The sequence below is a fragment of the Manis pentadactyla genome, chromosome 9 (genome assembly GCF_030020395.1).
Source record: "Manis pentadactyla isolate mManPen7 chromosome 9, mManPen7.hap1, whole genome shotgun sequence".
NCBI lineage: Eukaryota > Metazoa > Chordata > Mammalia > Pholidota > Manidae > Manis > Manis pentadactyla.
The window spans coordinates 86,256,763-86,268,172 of record NC_080027.1 but is presented as its reverse complement, the minus strand read 5'-3'; the positions used below and the strand labels follow the sequence as shown (position 1 = coordinate 86,268,172).

The window sequence follows — 11,410 nt, the reverse complement described above, 5'->3', positions numbered from 1 at the left end:
CAGAACACTGGGTCACATTTATTCACCAAAATTGTTGTGCCGAATCTTATATGCTGATGCATCTCCTACAACCAATTGAGGAAAAGAAACCAAATGGCCTCCTTTCAAAGACCCTTAGAGCAATGATAAGCCATTTATAAGATTGAGATAATGAAGAAGAAATAAGGACACTCTAAGATCCAGCTCTGACAAATCAGGTTGCTGGCTGGATGTGAGGTAACCCCTTGTTGTCATCATCCAGATGGAGAGATTTCTCTGCTATATCTAGGTTCTGAGACTCAGCCTGCCTTCATTCTTTTCTTCTTTATTGGTATCTTTTTCTCTCATTCAGCATCCCAGTTAATTCATGGGCATCATTTCCTCTTATTTCAGTGTGAAGGAATGTTCGCCAGACAATATACATTTGAAGTCATTCCTGAACTGTAAATTGTTCTGGTCTCTAAGTCTTGGATTAAGCCCTAAGCAAGTCCCCTTCTTTCACTGCACAGGCCTTTCAAGGCTCTGACTCCTGGGATTACAATTCCTGTGCTGCTTCTCTCCTCCCTCTCTCCAGGCCCACACCAAACAATCACTCCTAGACCTTACTCTGGTCTCTGAAAAATCAGGTCATGGCCTTTTTGGATACTGGGCACACCATTATTTCTTTCCGTTGAGAACTGCACAATCTTTACAGCTCCTTAGTTCGTCACCCTGCCTGCCACCTCCAGGTACTCTGCTTTCTCCCAGGCTTCATTCTTTAGCCTTTACCACAGACTGACCCTCCCTGTGTCCTGGGCTCAATGATAGCAGCCTTCATCTAATCTGACCCAGCTCCCCTTCTGTGCAAAATCTCCCTTTTTTCTGAAAGAATTCCTGAGATCTCCATAACTTACCTCCTGTCATCTCTTGGGGCATTATCCTAAGTGTTTAATAATTTTACATTTATTGAGGGCTTATGAGCCAGAACTCATTTAAACCTTTGTATTATTTCATTTAATCCTAATAACAATTCTATTATTATGTCCATTTAACAGATGACAATACCATGGCACTTGAAGCTAATTGTCCTAGAATCGTATATCAAGTGGTAGATGGTGATATGACTTGGCAACCTAATTCCAGTTTATCATGTTGCAATATTGCCATTTGATCATTCAAAATCACAATTAGCACAGCAAAGTCAGTTGCTATCTTGTCTGGTAAATCTCAACCATTTTCTTTCAAATTTATGATAACTTTTTTTTACCCCCATGATGATAAAACACATGTGTACCACAGAATGCTCTAACCTTTAACAACACCCAGTGATTACATAAATGTGTTCATCTTGTGAAAATTTACTGATTAGTACAACTGGTTTGTGCACTTCTCTGTATGAATGTTATAGTTTAATTTAAAAGTTTATATAAAGGATACCCCAGGCCCCTTTATTTATATTTTAACTTGGAAAACATCTCCATGGGCCCCATTAAAAAGGACTGCAGTGCAATTTGCCAAAGCTTTTGGGGAAGAGGAATTTTGCAAGAGAACCTAGTCAGATTTAAATGTCAAGGACTGGTCATACATTGTACTAGCTGGGCATGCTATGCCTGACCCCATGTGTTCTTTTGTGATACAGAGGTTGTAAAAAATGTATTAGAACATTATTTCAATATGAGGAAGAGAACCTTATGTTATTGCAACACACCTGTGCCCTAACAGATTTAACTTGGAAGATGGAAGTTACACGCCACAGTTTAAATGCTGCTTTTACTTGGTTGGAATTTGGAATGTAATATATTTTTGACAGTGTGTCACTCATATAGGTGTATTAATTAGTTCTTCAGATTTCCAGGTTTCAGTGCTCACAGAAAAGAAGTAACAATAAAATGATATGTATTTGTTCAATGTGATGCAGTTTACCAAAGACCAATAATAATATTTACCCAGCACATATGACATACATTAGCTCATCCATAACAGCTCTATGAAGTCATATGATTATTTCTGCATTTGCACATAAGGAAACTGCATCTTACAATAGTACATCATTTGCCCAAGGACAGCCCAGGACATTTGATTCCAATGTTCCTAGTTCCTCCAGAATAAGCCCTCCTACTTCTCATCAACAGCTTGGACCCTCATAACAATCCAGTGGATTAAGCATTATTGTTTCCCTCATTTTGGACAAAGAAATAGGCCAAGACAGATAAAGTGATTAGCTAGACATTTAAAGAGGCCAGACCCAAACTCAGGTTCTCTGACTCCAAATCTGGGAATGCCTTTCACTAGATAATGTCATTGTCTGGCCTACACAATACAGTTTATTTATGTTAATAGTAGATAAACTCAAGGTGGAAATAGTATGATAAAATTCTTTTAACATTGCCAGTCTTGGAGGCTATCCCTGCGATACTTTTAGCAGCTTAGCAGCTTTAAGATAGATATTTCTTCAGTTCTAATTCCAACCATTTTATTTTTTAATGGATCCAACCTAGGCCCCTGATTTTTGTCAAGTATTTTTGGAAAAGGAATAGGGACCCACTTCTGTAAAAGGCAGAGTCACAGATGTGTAAATACACAAATAAACCTATCTATGGTGTTTGGTCTAGTTCAGTGGTTCTCAACACCCCCAGAATCCCTGGTACAATTTAACCCTTCATACCCCTGTACACATTCGGGAATATCTGGAGATAATTTTTGGTTGTCACAAATGTATGGGAGGTGCTACTGGCATCTAGCAGGTAGAGGCTAAGGATACTTCTAAATACCCCACAGTGCCCCAAGAACAAAAAATTATCTGGCCCAGAGTGTCAACAGTGCTAAGGTTGAGGAGCTGTGGTCTAGTTAATGCTATTAAACACACACACACCTGAAGTCACTTAGGATTAAACTGACCTTGGAGATTACGGCAAAATAATGAAATTAAAGGTACTCTCTGGAGAGTCAGCTGCGTATTCACCAATAGTTATTTACAAGTTATACCTGACCCATTTCCAATTATGATTTTGGCTTACCATAAATTCACACACAAGACCATTAAAGAGAAGATTTTAAAAAGATCAGAAACCACTGAGACAGTGGGGAGAAAGAGCATTTATTCAACTTCTGTTAGTCACTAGGGATTTTCTGTCATAATTCTTTCAAAATTACATTGATATGTCTACTTATTTAAGCACTTTGTTGGTACAAGCTAGGTTTTCACTTATTTCAGTCCAATAAGAATTAGAAAAGACAACTTAATGAACTCTAATAGTTAACCTCCCTGCCTCAGTGAAGAAGTAGGAAGCACCCTCAGGTTTTCAGACAGAGTTCAAATCTTCTTTAGACTGACCTTTTAAGAGACAATGGGGTTACTTTTCAGCCTGGAGTAGAAGAAAGAATAGTGGTTGAATGAAGGACAAGGGGAGTTAGATGAGAAAGCTGCTCATTTTTCAGGGGTTGGGGGAGGCTTTATTACTTTGCTTGAAATGCTGTCAAATTCCAGAACAGAGATTATCATATATAAATACAAGTACAAAAATACCTTAATATCCATGGGTACAGTATATGTACTGTACCACTATATTACTATGCTGCTATAAAACTGTAAAGTAAGAAAATTTAGAAGAAACTTCTTTATTCCCTATTATAATACATAATGCTCCATGTAACATTATAAGATGTAATGCCTGTCATGTTTTTCCTATATTTACAGTATCTATTTCAAACTGATAGTCCTTATAGGGAGTTAGCTCTTTTATCATTTTAAATGACATTTTACATTATCCAATAGATTTCCAATATTAAATATTTTCTATCAAACAAAAGTTATTAGATTCCTACCTCTTACCGTACACCAAAAGAAAAAAATTATACACGGTAGCAAGGTAAATGTGAAACCATAAAAATACAAGAAGAATATTATGGTATTTTTCTAATCATGTACTTCAGATGACCTTTTGAAGCATGGAATAGAAGACAGGAACATATGGGAAAACGCTGATAGATTTGGCTCCTTTATAAAAATTAGAAACTGAGCTCTCATATTTAATAGAATTTAAAACTTGAGTTTTATCTTTATTCATCAGGGTTTTGATGGCTATTAAATGGTTTGTGGGGTAACTAAGTGGTAGGAGGGCAAATTCTAAGTTATTGTGCACCTGCTATTATTATCATGTCATTCATATCTAAAATTGAATGGTTACTTCAAAGGCACTTTTGATAGTAAACTTTCCATTTCAGCTTATTTCTGGGATTCACACTAACTTATACTAATTGATAGCTTTTTCTTTAGTATTTATACCATTCAGTCCTTTAAAAAAATTCCACAAGGTACTATCTTTATATTTGAGAAATGCCATGGTTCAGAAGGCCTAAGGGTTTATCTAAGGTCACACAGCTAGTGTGTATCTACTAAGTGCCCCATGACAGGCATGCTTAGAGACTGAGAAAGACCCATTAAAATATATAACAATACCAATCCCACAACTTTGAATTACCCTGAGACTCTTTGGACCCCATATGCCCCATCTGCATTGACGAGATATTGGGACTCCACATGTTCACCCTCTCCAGAGTTACGTTAACTCCGAAAATGAATTTGAGGGCACAGGGAAAGATGTATTATATGCCAGGCACTGTGGTAAGCACTTACACAGATTATTTAATTGTCTTCTTAACATCCCTGCAAACTAGGTGTTAATAGCTACATAAGGAAAACTAAGGCTCTGAGAGGTTAACTTACCCAAGATGCCTTACCTAAAAAGAAGTGATACTTGCTATACGTGTCAGAATCTAGGTCCCTTTGGTTCCACTTCTCTTTACCATCTTTCTATGTAAATGGAAATATGGTCTGTCAATGAATCACAAGCTGTAATATTCTTTTCCATAGAGTTTGATAGTTACAGGAGTGTTAGAAAAAATGTTTTTAATTAAGTATAAATATCGAAAACATGATTTTTGCATGATACTGATTTTTTATTACAAACACCTTAATAACCAAGCACCCTCTGGTGTAAGAAGTTTGAAGGCTTGTCAATTTTAAGTTTCCTAAAGCCAGGGTCAGTGAAGGACAGCCTGTGGCCCAATCCTGCTCACCCCTCATTTTGTTAGGCCCACAAGCTAAGAATGTTTTTACATTTTTTTTAGTGGTTTAAAAATTAAAGAGTATTTTTTGACACATGAAAAGTACATGAAATTCAAATGTCAAGGCCCATAAATAAAAGCTTTATTAGAATACAGCTGGACTCATTTGTTTATATATTTTCTATGGCTGCTTTTGTGCTATATAGCACATAGAGCTGAGAAGCTGTGACTGTATGATTTGCAAAGCCTAAGGTATTTACTATCTGGGCTTTTATAGAAAAAGGTCTGCTGACTTTTGTTTTACAGCATTTTACATATTCAGGCACAATTTGAGTTTATGAATTTTTTTCTACTAAATTCTGAAACATTTTAAACTTTCTTCCCAGAAAGAACACTAAAGCACTCTTGCTCTGAAAAAATTTTGAGACTGGGTTGATTTGAAATGACACCATTAGGTTACGGTTCTGGTGCCTAGTGGGTTCCACTTGAAAGGGCCCCTGCCTTAACTGATCTTTTAAATACATCAGAGTTAGCTCCAGGTGGTAAAGCTGGGTCTTACAGCCCAACTTGTCCTTCCGTTATTCATCTTGGCTGTGTTAAGGGTTCAGTTTCATAACGTTATGAGTTCATCCAGGTTTCTTGAATCATTTATAGGGATTTTCATTTTCACTCTCAAACTCTTACACACTTTCCCTGCTGTGAATTTTTTTTAACATAAAGCTCCAGTACTAAATGCCCTACACATATAAAATAAAGCCCATACTTTTATTTTTCAGCTTTAAGAAATCAGAAGTTTTAAAAATTGCCTTTTTTGATAAATAAACTTAATTTCATAGGTCACAGAAGAAAATACCTTCATATCCAAGGATCTCAAAGCACCTCTGGTGGAAATACGTAACAAGGTAAAGAACATCTATTTATTTTTAAATACTATTTATTTCTTGGAAGAAATATTGTTACATAGAAAATATGTGACTAGTAATAGATGTGATACAGTCCAAGGCTATTTCGGGTTCCGTCAATGACTCACTTTGACTTTGGGCAAATCTTTTCACCACTGTTGCTCTTTATCTGCAAAAACCGGACTTCATGCCTATGGGAGTTGCATGGCTAATCAATGCCTGAAAAATGCGTAGTGGCAGCTGCTACAAAAGTGTTGAGCCTTAAAAACAACCCCCCACCCCCTATTTGTATTCAGTTATGGTTGGGGTTTATTGTTATTTAACATTCGAAGGCCATCACTATGTTAAGTCCTGGGTGCCGCACAGAACAGATAGTACCACTGTCCAGTAGGGCTTTTTTTTTAATCTAGGATTTTGGACTTTTTTTCTTTATTGTGGTTACGGGTTATTTTAGAATCCAGTAGTATAGCCACACAAAAACATTATCCTTTAAGTTGAAAACTATCGACTTAAAAATCTAAATAAACCCTCTCCAAAAAAAGAAAAAAAAAAAGACCCTTCCCTAGCCCTCCACGCCAAGAAATCTCTGAAAACAAGAATTCTTCTCATATTTTTTTCCTCCCTGCAGTTCTCTATGTTATAGTCCTTGGAGGTGGAATAGGCATAAAATACTTTCACTAATAAAATATGACAAACCGCCGGATTATACGTGGCCGATTCCCAGTGATTGCACTGCCACACAAAGCAGAAAAGTAAATGCCATCATCCCCCTTAGAACAAAAGAATTTAGGAATAAAAAACATGGAGAGAGGGGAGAAAGCAGCAATAAATAAAGGTGAGGGAAGGACCCCCGTCCTCCGCCCCTCCCCGAAGCAAGCGTGGGACTAAGTACAGCTAATAAAGTGGTTCAAGGGTAGTTATTTGGAAAGGGGGCGGAGTGGCGATAGGAGGGAGCTGGCGAGCGGCGGCAGGGGGCTGCATGTTGCATTCGACTTGAGGTTGCATCTTTCTCCTGTTGCCTGGACCACGCTCCCCCATTGCAGTGCTTCCCCATTGCTTCTCTTCGCTGCAGCCCTCTCGGTTTTTCTTCTCCCCCTGAAACTGCTGTTGCACTGGAGGGAGTTGGGGCCGCTCCGGAGCCCTTTGCAGCTCCTGCCGGCGGGAGGGGCAGTTGGGCTTGGGCCGCTGAGTTAGGGGGGCCGCAGCGGGCTCCGGCCTCGCCTCGGCTGCAGCTACACGGGAGCCGAGCTACGGCGCTGCACGGGCCCATCACTGCGGCGGCACCGGAGTTCAGCCGCCTATGCTCCGCGCTCAGGCCCATCACACCGCCGTCGCCGCCGCTGCACTGGAGTTTGGCTGCTGCTGCCCTACTTCACTCTAGTTTAGTTTCACTCACTTTACATCCGGGTTTTTTCCCTAGGCAATGGGGACCGCAGCACACCCCGTTCCTTAGGCAAAGTGAAATAAATTCGCCGCACCGACACGTCAAGTAGTCCGTCCGCCGTGGGCCCCCACTGTCCCCCCCCTCCGCGGGTCCGTCGCCCCCGGGGGGGAGGGCGTGCGTCCCGGAGCCGCGGGCAGAGGCGCGGCGGCTCGGTCCGGCCGCTGTGCAACTCCGCCCGGCAGCCCCCTTCCTCCCCGCCGTGCCCCTCTACCCCGGCACCTCCTCTCCCCCGCCCTCATCTCCGCTTTCCCAGCCCCAGTCCCTTTCGCCCGGCTCTCGGGAGCGGCGGGCACGCGCACGGAGGCGGCGGCGGCGGGCCGGCGGGGCCGCGCGGCGAGCTCCCGCGCGGGCGAGTGTGTCTGGGCCTGGGCGGAGGGATCCCCGGGCTGAGGCGGCGGAGGTGCTGCGGCCCGGGGCCGGGTGGTGAATGGGCTGGTGGTGCTTGCTGCTGCTGCTGAGAGGAGGAGGAGGAGGATGAAGAGTTGGGCTTGTTTGTCTCCCATAGTTTCTGTCCTGCTGCTCTGACTCCCCCCAATCCCTATTCCGGCCCGAGGCCTGTGGGTGTCTCTCGGAGGAGGAGGAGGAGGATCCAGTTCCTCCCCCCACCCCCTCCTCCCAGCCCCCCCTTGCCTGGGGAAGAGGAGGAAAGAAACAGCCCAGAGAGAGAGAGAGAGAGAGTGAGAGAGTGAGAGTGAGAGAGGGAGCGGAGAGGCGAGGAGGAGGAGGAGGAGGGAGAAGGGAACAACCTACCATCTTAACACACTAATACCTAAAAAGTGCGAGAGGCCCAGAGCAGCAGCACAGCGGCGGCAGCAGCTCCAGCTTCTTCCCTCCCTCCCATGAAGAAGAGTTCCCCCCTCCTCCTCCTCCTCCCGCTGCTCCTGCTCAGAGTTCCTGCCTCCAGCTGCCAGGGGGACAGCCGCCAGCAGCAGGAGGGTGCAGTATCCCAGCTTTTCCATTCTCCTCTCCTCACTCTCCTCTTTCTCGAGTAGCTGCTTCCCCTCCCTCCCTTCCTCCCCTCCCCCTCCCGTCTCTGTCTGTCTCTGGTGTTTGTATCTGGGAGGAACAGGGGCTGCCTGCTCGGAGTTTGTTGTGGGGGGGGAGGCAGGGGGAGGGGAGGGGTGTGTGGGAGGGAGGAGGGAAGAGGGGTGTTCTCGTCAGGACCCCTCAGTCAACTTGAGATTTGAGCAGTAACTTCCCCTTTGGGGCGCCCCCCTGTGTGCCCTTCCTATTTCTCCCCCCTAAAAAAAAAGACAATGGAAAAACCTTGTCTCCCCCTTCCTTCCCGCTGCCCTCCACCCTTCCCCAGGATAAATTGGAAGTAAGTTTATGAGCAGCCTCGGGAACCTGGGCGCTGAGTGCAGGGCCGGAGCGGGTGACAGAGGCGGCGCGCGGGGGGCGGCGGGAGGGGGCGTCACATTGTCCCGGCGGGGGACCAGGGAGGGGGCTGCCGGCGGGGGCGGGGGCGCGAAGCTGCGGCCGCCCCCTCCGGTTCTCCCGGGCCCGGGGGTGGTCGGCTAGGCTCCCTCACCCCCATCCCCACCCCACCCCCACCTCGGGATGCTGTCGGGGGCAAGTTTTATTATGGTTATTTATTTAATTTTTTTTTTTTTGAAAACCATCTTGTTTGGTGACTGTGGGATCTGGCTTTAAAAAAAAGCTGCGGCTGCTGACGCTGCCGGGCCCGTGCGTGTGTGTGTGTAAGTGTTGGTGCATTTGTCTTGGGTGGTCGAAGCAGCGTTGGGGAAATTCCGCTTATTCTTCTTCTTCTGCAACTTGTTATTCCAGAGAGTCTGCCTGCACCCCTCACCCCGGGGCCGGCCCTCCCGCACTCGCCCCCTCCGCCCGCGGTCGCTGGGCGCCCCCGGGACCCCGCGCGGGCCGGGGCCCAGAGGCCGCTCCGAGAGGGGCCGCAGCCTCCCCTCCCCCGCCCGCGCCCCCGCCGGGGGGAGGGGCGCGCGGAGTGGGACTCTTTCCGTTTGGTCCAGCCCCGTCGTGCACGCAGTTCCCAACACTTCTCGTCATCCTCTCTTGTCTCTTTATTCTGCTGAGCGGTGCTGTTAGGATTTCTTTTCTCCCCTGACCACGTTCGCGATGGTGGGTAGCAGCAAGGTGGCCCTAGTAGGGGAGGGGTTGATACCGAGATTGGGCATCGGGGAAAGAATGCCTCCTTTCAACTTTGTGGCTTGCACCCCCGGAGAAGGCCACACGCCGGTTGTAGGGTGCAGATGTGCTGGGAGTGATTTCTAAGTAGTTGAGTTGTTGAGATGAGGGTACGACTGCTAATGGTAGGCAGGTTTTGTTTTCATTGGTGAATCTGGTGTCATCATATTCCGGGCATATGTTGAAATATTCTTTGTTAGGTCTTGAAGTAGAGGATCTCACTGCACGTCCACGTTGTGTGTTTTTAAATGATGTCTCTGCAAGTATGGCTTTCTAGAATTTTAAATGTGAGTGAAGGTCCGGGCGTGTGTGGGCCTCAGCACTGGCCTTGACAGTGAACTTTGTGGCTGTGTTTTGGATTTGAAAGATTTGCCCCATACCTCCTGTGCGAGTTGTGCATTTTTGTTAATAGTAGGTGTCAGGAATGTAGATGCTAGAGCTGGGGACGTTAGAGAAGGAAAAACATTTATATATTAATAATTGATAACAATATTAGAATCAGATTAATTGGGACTGATGAAAGTTTTTTTAAACAATTGTGCACTCTAGGAAGGAAGCCTTTTCTTAGGCACACTTTATAGGGTTCTTCAGGGCAGGGATATGGCCTCTCTTTAAGAGAGGATACTCATCTGCATCAGTGGCTTCAGTGAGGACCTGGTAAGAAGACTGAAATTGGGGCTAAGACATTTAAGTGTACTTTTCAGTGTTTATGTTGTTTGTTTACATGTGGTGTTCACTCATGTTTGGGCAGTAGAAATAAATAGGTCAGCTTTTCTTTCGGTTTTTGAAGATAGACCCCTCCCCTTTTTTTAAGTTTCGCAATTGGTTTCACAGCATTGTAGGACACTGTTACTGTATTTTTACTGAAAGTACTATTATTCATTTTTATTTTGGTAAGTTCGTTCCTCTTCTCTTTTTCTATCTCCACTTGTAAATGGAATCTATATTTTGGACTTAAAACAGCTTACTAGGGCCATTTAAAAAGTGAGGAATGCATTTTAAAATCTCAGGACATATCTTCTGATGCAAAGAGGAAACTTTTGTGTGCAGTTTTATTCATGTTTATAAAAAAATCTTTGTACTTAAAACTTAGGTAGATGTACAACTATCCTTAGGTGAACAGCATAGTAATAGTGGAGAAAATTCCTAAAAACACAAAACTTCGGGCAAATACTTTAGAAATATGCCAGGTACTTTTTTCTATGTCAGACTTTTGCTTTTGTCAACATAGTATTTGCACTATGACTGGCATTGCTTGGCTGGCCATAATAAAGTCTTTTGCTTGAGTGCTTTTAAAGGCTTTTTAACATTGTTTTTAGATAATTTTGCAAGCTTTATTTAGACATGTTGCACTTTGGACTCAGGCAGGTCTTTATGGAAGTGGAATAGTAGTATAGGTTAAGAAAAACTCCTGCCTGTGCTAGATTTTATTTTTAAGAGGTATAAGTGATGGATGGGGCTCTATTTATTTTAGCTTTGAGTGGTCCATCCTTCTTGCCATTCAGTCATCTGGAAGGAGCTGCCTCAGAAATACTCTTCTTCTGCTTACTTGAAGAACTCTCAATGCTCTCCAGCAGGAGGTGCTACAGCAAGACAAAGCAAATCTGAGTTGTGAAGAACTTGCCAGTTGTTACTGCTCTACTTAGCTTCACCTAAGCAACAGAATTAACACCTTAAAGTTCCAGAAAGATTTTGAGTAAGTCCATTAAAAATTCCATTAATAAATTACATTTATTACTTGAAACTTAGGTCTTGGATTGCTTTTTACCTGCTTACAATGTTACACACAGGTTTGTTACTGTGGCTAGTTTAAGAATGCCTGGTTTACTGCTGTTAGAATTATTTTGTTTTGAAGAGGAGTTAGTCTTGTGTTGGT

At 43.7% G+C, this 11,410-nt stretch overlaps 1 protein-coding gene across 13 annotated transcripts in view; it reads left to right on the top strand.

Moving 5' to 3' along the window:
• The first annotated feature begins 7,829 nt into the window (after nt 1-7,829).
• Nucleotides 7,830-11,410, top strand: part of PHF21A (PHD finger protein 21A) — a 265,112-nt gene continuing 261,531 nt past the window's right edge. For 7 of the 13 annotated variants that reach the window (XM_057507609.1, XM_057507612.1, XM_057507610.1 and 4 more), the window contains exon 1: nt 11,009-11,230. The gene's annotated coding sequence lies outside the window, so the exon portion shown is untranslated. Of the gene's footprint in view, nt 8,308-8,341; nt 8,693-9,031; nt 9,072-11,008; nt 11,231-11,410 lie in introns of those variants that run through there. The other 6 variants (XM_057507605.1, XM_036891881.2, XM_057507603.1 and 3 more) reach the window with 6 other exon arrangements.